Source organism: Coffea arabica, chromosome 1e, assembly GCF_036785885.1.
Source record: "Coffea arabica cultivar ET-39 chromosome 1e, Coffea Arabica ET-39 HiFi, whole genome shotgun sequence".
NCBI classification, from domain to species: domain Eukaryota; kingdom Viridiplantae; phylum Streptophyta; class Magnoliopsida; order Gentianales; family Rubiaceae; genus Coffea; species Coffea arabica.
The window spans coordinates 4501947-4512151 of NC_092311.1; the positions used below are offsets into that span (position 1 = coordinate 4501947).

At 35.2% G+C, this 10205-nt stretch overlaps 1 pseudogene; it reads left to right on the forward strand.

Annotated features, from left to right (window-relative positions):
* The first annotated feature begins 4564 nt into the window (after positions 1–4564).
* Positions 4565–7441, forward strand: LOC113688535 (scopoletin 8-hydroxylase-like; annotated as a pseudogene).
* Positions 7442–10205: the final 2764 nt, after the last annotated feature.

Below are 10205 nucleotides of genomic sequence, written 5' to 3' on the forward strand. Positions count from 1 at the left end.
CGGCAGTCGCGCGCGAGGGAGGTGGCGAAGGAAAGAGGCGGGGGCGATGGAGGAGGGTTTCGGCCGAAATAGAAAAGGGAGAAGGAGAAGTAGGGGGGGAAAGAGGAAGAAAAGGGAAAGAAAGAAAAGAAGAAAGAAAGGAAAAAAAAGAAAAATAGTTTTTTGGGTTTTTTTTTTAAGTCAAAATTTAAAATTTGGCATTTGAAAATCAAAATTCTGAGTTGAATGGGAAAAATATTTAATATTTAATATTTTTAATTAAATTTTTTTTTTTAAGAATCTTGGGTCGTCAAACATGGCGTGGGCACGTCAAGGTTATAAAACGTCTACTGATCTTGGGAATCACTTTTTGCAACTTAATATGTGCCCTCCTCGCGTGGGCACGCCAAGATTTCATTTCCTGCCGACGTCGCGTTGAGATTTTACCAATATGGCGTGGGTACGCCAAGATTGGAAAACATCCATTGACCATGAGGCTGGGATTTAGACGATTAACGCATGCCCTTCTCGCCTGGGCACGCCAAGATTACCTGTCCCGATCACAATGAAGGAAAATATCAAGATCGACTAGTACCCAAGTGAGAAACGACAAATTTAAAGAATTGAACAAAAAAAAAATTAATAAAACCAATATTTGGATTGCCTCTCAAAAAACGCCTTTCTTTAACGTTTTTTGCTAGACATTGTCATGTTTGTTCAGGGAGGATAAAATCTTATAGCTCGTTTCAATGTTTCATCCTCTATATAATCCTGATAACCCTCATAAATAGAGTAATTCTTGAGCACAAGAGCTACGGTCTTCCATGGACTAATAGATGGCGCCAAACAAGTCAATAAAAATCTGAATTCTGCATTCACTCCTCTATCACGCACATTTATTGGTCCAAGATATCTTGCCATCGCCACTCTTAATTTATTCCTGTCATGAAATTCAAAATTTTCTGGTATAATAAAGTCAATCTCATTAACAGAAATTGAAGAATAAGAGTCAGAAGAATAGTGATTAAGGAATGGAGGAGATGTCATCGCATTTAGAGATGGTTCACTGGATTCATTCACTTGAACGAATTGATGTTGGGGTCTCATTTCTTGCACATCAACTTCCTTTTCAACTGCATCTTTAGATCCGTTTTCTTGATACTCTTGCAGTTCCATGCCATTTGTCAAGAGGATTGCACTCTCATCTTCTTTAAGGTTGATGTTGGTCTGTGAAGGCAATTCTTCACACATCTTAGAAGCTAATTGCGTTATCGTGGATATCAATAGATGCACTTGATCCGCCATCCCAGATGTCAATAGATGCACTTGATCTGTCAGGTTACGAATGCTCGTTTGTGTTTCCTGATGAAATCGATATATATTAGTAGCTAGTAATTCAATCATTTCTTCAAGAGACATACCTGACATGGATGATGGTTGTTGAGACTCTTGCTGTTGAAAATCCATTGGCCCAGTCGCACAATTAAAATTGAAGCTATCCCACCATCCTTGATCATATCTGTTTAAGTAAGGGTCATATCACATTTGAAATCGAGATGAAAAATATCCAAAAGTATCAATTGGAGCACTTAGGTTATCTTGAAATGTGGGGCATATGTTGGTTGAATAACCTGAGACAAAATAAGTTTCACAATTTGCAACAACCAATTGATCATTAGGAAAAACACGAGTCTCATAACCCCTTTCAGGAATAAAGTCCAGTCTATCGTCAAAATACGAAATATTAGTAGCCATAAACTATATAAAAAAAATAATAAGAGAAAAATAAATAAAAAAATAAAACAAGATAAATTCAAAAAGAAACAAATTAATCTGGCATCAGTCCCCGGAACGGCGCCAAAAATTGACAGGTGGCGAACCTGTGTAATAATAAAAATAAAACCTAATTACCACTAAGTAGTCAATAATCAATTCTAGGTACTGAAACAGGAACTCTAGGTGTGCAATGGGTTACTTGATTCACTCTGTTCCCGAAGAGTTTGCTTAATCCGATATACCAGAATTAATTAGCTGACAAACTTTACTAACAAGTAGACAGTGGCAAGTAGAGTCGTCTCCTCAGGGACTGGGGATATTTGTTTTTTTGAGATTCCAATTGGTAAAGGGGGGTTTTATCGGAATAGAGCTAAAAACAATTAAGCAATTTAACTAAAAACGAATAATTAACTAGCACGAATGTAGATAGAAATTAAATCAAAAATAGATAAATTCTAACCAATGATACAACTTCTCAGACACAGTCCATTCATCCGATCATTGATGCAAGGGAAGTTCACTTAATTTATTAATAGGTTAGTTATAGTCGCCGACGGGCTCTGACGACCAATTTTTCCTTAATTTATTGATTACCCCTAACCAGAGAATACTCCTAGGTACGACCGTAGGAATTAATTCCTCAATTGCATTAAGAACTAGAAAAACCAAACCCCAACCAATAACACGCTACGAGGGTTATTTAAATCAGATCTCACGTTCTCCTAATGTGTAAAAATGCTAGTTGCCACTAATATTAATCGATTAAACAATGACGGATTTAATTGACTAATTTTGCAGGAGATTAATAAGTCACATTGAACATCGAGCCCTTGATATCCAATTAACAAAATAACCCCATGAAAATTCAAACAGAAAACGTGCAAATATTAACAAATTAAGGAACTCATGAAAACTAATTTGATCTCACAGATATTCGGAACTGCATCGTCGCGTTGATTCTTGACTAGATGGAAAGCTTAGTCATGCCTCATAAGACAATTTCCGCACAATTCCATTGATTTCAAAGGCATCGGTTCTTGCTATTAATTGAGAATGAGAATTTGTTTTTCCAATAGTCTAATGGAAGAAACGGAAAAAGCGATACAATACCAAAAACAAAGCAGCGGCCAATGAAATAATATCAACCTCGAGAAGAACCAACTATCCCTAATCTAAAACAATTCACTAACTTTTCCTACGTGGTCCCGTCGGATAAGGAAAAGGCAACAACCCAAAAAAGGTTCCAACACTACCGAGGAATTCCCTTCTATTTCGTTTCCTAATGCTAGTAGGACTCCTAGTACAAGTCATCTCCTCATCAACAAGAAAGTAGGAAATCCGTTTGTAGCACCCCGTAGAGCCCGGTTTGTATTTTCTTTTGGAAACTCACCAGGCGTGGAGTATTTGTCGTCCACATATCCCTCTTTTTAGCATTTTTCAGTTCCACTTCCTGTAGATAGGTCCAAATACCAAATATAAGTATATGTTAACAATTAAAACAATATTTGGCAAGGATAAGGAGGAAAATTAACAATAAAATTACTAATAATTAATACCCTATCAAATATTAACTTGGATATAAATTAAGTGCATTAATAACTGCCCATTAAACACCTATTTACAAAAATCCCTTCCTTAATTTTTATAATTTCAGAATGCTCGTTGGATTTAGCTGAATAAGATCAATTAAATATTGACTCACCATAATGAATACGGAATCCATAATATCAATCAAGATACTAGAGTTAATTACCATTAATTGGTCATGTTGTAAGAATAGATTTTCATCTGGCACTGTACCGTTCTAATGCCCCTTAATTCAATTCTTAGAGCCCAGAGTAGAAAAAAAATCTAGTTTTTTTTTATTGATTTTGGTATGAAATAGGTGCAAACTTAAGTTCCTTCCAAGCATTCTTGCTAAATATTTCCTTATACAGAGTCAAAAATCTTGCGACAATTGTTATTCCAGCAAGTTGTGGACATTTATAATCAAACTAGCTAGATGCTAGCTAAGCTTCAGCTACATGTTAAGAGAACTTTAATTTGATGATTTTTTTTAGGAGTAATAGATGAGGGAGGACTACTTTTTTTTTTTTTTTTTTTTTAACACGGTCATTTATAGCACATGCTTGCTTGAGATGACAAAGCATGCTCGATCGATTTTAGACCTTGCATGAGACGGCAGAATTTTTTTTATAGATTTTGGGCTTTTCTCGAGATGGCATACTTGCGGAATTGTACCCGTTTTGCCGCAGTGCCGGCAGGTTACACCTTTGACCTATAGACACCTGTTAAGAGGGGCTTCGATAGTTGCTTTTGTTTTTCCTTTTTCTGGACAAATGAAGTTAAATTGGGAAACAAGATTCTGTACATTTAAATATGGTAAATCAGGTAGCAAATTTGGTATAATATTGAGTGTCTAGTGGCACCTGTTAAAGAAATTTCCAACTCAATTAGGTTTAACATAGCTTAAAGGAAATAATCAGGTGTATATATTACTTTAGGTTTTGCTAACAAATGCTCGTTATAGAGATTTCAAGTGTAAATTTTTTGCACAAATGACATTAATTTGCCCCAGTGTCTAAATGTAATGGAACAATAAATATGAATATACGCATTCACATAGCAATTAGATGCAAATTAGGTGCCTGCACTTACAAAAATTTTTACTCAATACATGCTCAGAGTTATGAAAGGAAAATCTGAGTAAATAGATTCACTGGTATCAAAGGTCTCCATCATATGGATCTTTGCTTATTTAAGGAGTCCACCCGGGACCTCTTTGAATAAAACTAATCAGTTTCTTTGCACGAGTTCTTCAGCAATTGACAAACAGCCTTCATAAGAATATGGCACCAAGTTTCGATGATGGCAACACTTTGTTTGATTTTGTTCTGAAAGATGGAAATGGTGTCAAAGGTCTGGTGGATTCAGGAATTGCAAAAGTACCAGAAAGATACGTCCAACCACCATATGAGCGAATAGAGAAACTCGTTGAAAACTCGAAAGTTCACTTCTCATCGGTCCCAATTGATTTATCAAAGCTTGATGGTCCCGAGCATGATCAAGTGGTGGAGGCCATCATTAGAGCTGCTGAAACACTAGGATTCTTTCAGGTAATTAACCATGGCATGTCTTTGGACTTGTTGGCCCTCAAAGACGCTGCACACCGGTTTTTCAAGCAACCTGCAGATGCAAAAGGTGTTTATCTGAAGGGAGTTAGTCCTAGTCCGTTTGTGAAGTACGGTACAAGCTTTGCACCAATGACAAGCAAGAAAAGGCTCTGGAGTGGAAAGATTATCTTAGCATGGTTTATACCAATGACAGTGATGCACGAAAACATTGGCCTAAAGAGTGGAAGTAAGTTTTCTTTATTACCTCAATAGAGTAGCCAATATGTCACCAAGTGGCTAGATCTTAGTTAGAAAAGATTATTTGATTCAGGAAGAAAATCGGACTTGAGATATTCTTACTGGTGAAGTCCTCAATCATGGATCCACCTTGGATTGATTTTATACTTCTCGTACACGTCAATCGTCCAACGCTGCATATTACATGTTTCTCGATTTACTAGAAGCGATTTAATTTTAATTTCTAAAAAAATTTCCTGTAACCAAATGTGTCCATGACTACTTGAAATCATCCACTAACATGGTGAGAAGGCTGTTGGGAATATTGATTGGAAATCTTGGGGTGACCATTGATGACTCAAAACTTGAATCACTCATTGGCACGAAGTTGGTGAACATGAACTTCTATCCAACATGCCCAAATCCAGAACTAACAATTGGTGTAGGGCGCCACTCTGATACGGGCACTTTAACTGTGCTTTTGCAAGATGGTATTGGAGGTTTATATGTAAAGCTGGAAGAAGATGCACTTGTTGGCAGAAAAGAAGAATGGATGGAGATTCCACCTATTCCTGGTACTCTAGTTATTAATGTTGGCGATTCATTACAGGTTAGTTCATTTTCCATCACCATCTTCATTAGTTCAGTTGAACAAGTCAACGTTTATAATTCTTTATGGGTTCACAAGCATTATAGATCTGTCCCCCATGATATTCTATTTTGCGAACTATTCTTTATAGAATTTCTGTTTTAGATTACTTGTGAGATCCAAAATTATAATTTATATTGACAAATGATCCATAGCCGTCAGTCTTCAGGCAAAGAAGGCATGTTGGATACAAGTTTGAATCGTGCCAAAACCTTTTCTCCAATAAAATGGGAAAAAATGAAATGGGTATTTTTTACTTTAAAAGAAATTGTGACGGACATTTTCAAGATCTCGTTTAGTTGGTAGTCTTTTTCACTTTTCCCTTATACGACTTTGAATCTCCCCTTGAATCAAACTACTACTACTAATAATGATAATAATTTTATTATTGTTGCAAACGTATGAATGTTTGGCGCAACAGTATGGTGAATGTTGACCATTGTCAATCCTAGTGTTGTAACAAATAAAGTTCGGTTGCTCATTGCAGTAATAAAAAAAAAAGTTTTGTTGGTCAATTAACTAATTTGGTTGAGATAGCACTTTGTCTAGAGTTTGCACACTTAATTTGAAGTTGATTACATAAATCAGAATGAATTGTAGTTATGATCTAGAATTTCGTTTAAATGATATGTTAAGTTAATATTCAAAATTTGAAGTGCTGCAATGCTAAGATATAGCTATGCATGTAACAAAATCTCAATTGGTAGTAATTTGCTTACCTAAATATTCGATCCAGTGTACAAAGTTTTCCAACTAAATGACCTTTACAGGAGTTGAATATCTGATGATTTTTTTTTTTTGTTTTATTAACCGGCTTTAGAACAACAATTCAAACAAAAATTTTTTTTTTGTCTGGCTGTCATGATTAGGAACTAAAACATTTTTTTTTTCTGACTCCTAGATCCTAAGCAATGGGAGGTACACCAGTGCTGAACATAGAGTTCGTACCACAAGCAAAAAATCAAGAGTTTCCATTCCTGTTTTCACTGCTCCGAGACCAACTGAGAAGATAGGTCCGCTGCCTCATCTTGCAAAGCTTGATGGTGGAGTAGGCTACAAACGAGCTGAGTCGAGTCGAGTTTTGAACTTATCGAACCAAGCTCGACTTAATAACAGGTAGACTCGAGTTCGAACTCGAGCTCAACGAGCCAAGAAAATTGAATTGAACTCGAGCTCGAGCTCGACTCGACCAAAGAAAAGCCAGGTTCGAGTTCGACTCGACAAGGCTCGTGAGCCATAACTCGATTTCTAGCTCGGGAGCAGCTCGTATTGTCAGCTCATAACATAGCTCGAATTTCTGATTCGTGAGTAGCTCGTTAGCTTGAGTTTCTGGAAATTAATCTAATAAGAATAACAAATAATTATTTTTTTCTTAATAAATAATAAAATATTAGGGATATATATGTAATTTTACTATTAAAATAAAAAAAATATATATATATCTCGCAAGTTAATGAGCTTAATATTTTGAGCTCAAACTCGAGCTCGAGTTCGATTTCGCCAACTCGAGTTCGATATTGATCGAACTCGAGTCGAGTTTTGACTCGAGCTGTTCGGTTCGTTTGCAGCGCCCTATGGTGGAGCTCTTTACCGTGATGTTATATTTCAAGAATACATGAACAATTTTTTTTGGACATTCTCATGAAGGAAGAAATCCCTTGACTTTGCCAAAATAAATGCAAACTGAAATGAAGCATGGAGCTACTTCACAGGATTCTCAATTCAGAATTCAGTGAGAAATAAAGAAAAAAAATAGTTCATGTCAATCTTGAATAGTTTTTTTATCGCAACGATAATATTGTATAACATATTCTAGTTTAATTTAGAGGGAGAGGGAACCTAATCGAAGGGAAATTCCATCGGAGAAAACCACTTGAAAGTGATAATTACAATTAAATGGCAAAGTGAGAGGCAAGGGTTGAACATTTGACTTCTCACCTCCACCAAGACCTTTCGAACAGGTTTGCTTGATGCAAGCAATTCTCCCAATAATTTTCAATATTTTAAGCTGCTAGTCATAACATAACGTATAAGTAAGGTGTTTTGTACTTTTTTGTTTTGTGAAGTATATTTTAAGTTTTAACAAGGAAAAGTAGAAACCCACCTAGCTTGTAGGAGAGAGAGATTAAATACAGGTGGTCATGGTCCTTGGCTAGATAAACTTCATTTGACCGACAAGGAAATGAATAACATCAAAGACATTATCAAATGCCAAAATTCAATAGCTTAAATTTGATGGAGTTATTGGTTCAGGTCTGTACAAGTTGCTTAATTTCCGTTCTTGAACTGCATTTTAATAGTCTACGACTTTGAAAGTAGAGAGATGATAAAATTAGGACTTGCAAATCAGATTTTCCATCAAATAAATAGCCACAAAATGAAGGGTTACAATGGTCCATAAGTCCATCTTCATGATCTAGTTAATTTAATTGTATGCAAAGACTAAGGAGGAATTTTCCATGTATACCATCACTAGAAGATAAGTATTAGGGGTCTCACAAGTTAAATTTTGTCCAATTCAAGCCCAAACTGTACGAGTTTACACCAAAATTCTTAAGAATTACATGAATCAATTTAAATAGGATAGTACTCAATTTATAAGGCACCTGATTTGAATCTATCGTTCTGGCATTAAGGATAGCTAAATATTTTTCACATATGTCATGAATTTAAAGACGTTTAAACAAAAAGAATGTCGATCCTGAGTGTGTAAAAAACTTGAACCCATTAGAAACTTGAACCATGTTAACAATGAGAATCCAATATGGAGAGGTTCTGCTATTTGCAAGGACAACTTAGAATATTCCAAGCCCTCAATGTCCCCACTGCGTTATCGTGACTGTGCATGAGTATCAAACATGCACCCGCTAGAAAAATCAGCTCAAAGATTCAATGAATGGATAAACACTAGACGGTAGACTTGATTGGGAATAAATATATCCTATATTCTTGGGAATAAATAGTACTAATATATGAAAGGTATTGTCAGTCTTGATTAATTAAAATTATAAACAAAATTTAGCCTTAGTTTTTGTGATATTCAAACTACCCTTCACACACAAATTAAATGCTTATTGCATCTCAATAATGATACTTTCCTCAAGAATCATGCTTTCAGAGGAAACAATAGTAAGGAAAGTATAAGGATCGGCATTCTCCTCTGTATCTTCATCAAACAATTTATGATTTTTGAAAACAGAACTGGTATCTAATGCCTGGGTTAAATTCTGGAGCAAGGCAAAAACTGAGTAGACCCGGTCTATGGACCTACCTGTAGACAGAGTAGATCAAAATTTGGCACACTATTTCACCAAATCATCAAACATTAAATGTGCAAATTTGCCGCACCATTTTACCAAATCATCAAGCATTAAATGTGCAATTTAGATGTGACAAAATTTAGGCCACTAAATCTGATAGATCAGGTTTACCTAGGTTTTCGCCCTGGAGTTAATAGATTCAATGGTAGAAGCAAACACAATTTGCCGAATCTTTTTAAAAGGATTGTTTTATCGGGCACTCATTAACATATTTATATTCCACCCAACCTATTATCATGTATATACATATATGAACAATTATAACATTTTGTTATTTTTATACACTTTCCCTGACTTGTTATCCTGCATTTATACACGTTTTCTAATTAATCTTACTTTTCTAAAAATCGAGCACTTGAAATACATCTTATTAAGCACCCCTTAGATAGACCCCTTTTAAAATATAGGGTTAATCACATTTAATCCCCTTAGGTGTACCCTATTTCTCAGTTTACCCCCTAACCTTTAATTTGCTCACTTAACCCCTTATAGGACAAAATTGCCCTTACATTATTTTGACTTTTCATTTACCTTGTTTTCCTTTCATTTATTTCTTTTTCTCTTTCTTCTTTATTTAATTCTTCCTCATCCCACAAAAATCTTCACCTTAATGATTGAAATTAAAAAAGAGGAATTGTAGAGATCTATCTTATCCTTAAATGATTAAAAAAATATTCAAATCACTTTCCTAAAATACAATTTTTTTAGCCTTTCAATTCTTTTAATTTTGGGTTTTCCTCTTTCCTTTCTAGTTTCTCATTTTATTCTCAAGAAAATATCATTAGAATATTTATGTTGGTAGTGTCTCATCATTTGTTTATTCCATTTATAATGACTTGGTCTAGAATTGAGGACCTATTTTTGTTTCTTTGGTCCTAAATGAAACTGCTTGAATTTGGCTCCGTGTTTATAATTGGAGTAGCAGTTTTTGGTGTTTTGTGTATTACACATAATTTTTGCACCATTTTTCCAAGTTAGACCAATCATACTTGAAGTTCTAGCACATGCTGATTTCAAGCCAAATTTTTAATGGCTGGTTTAGTATCATTACATTGATACTAATCAAATTTGCCTCTTTGATACACTTGTGGACCAGCATCGGACATTGGATGATTGTTTTGAGCCCCTTGG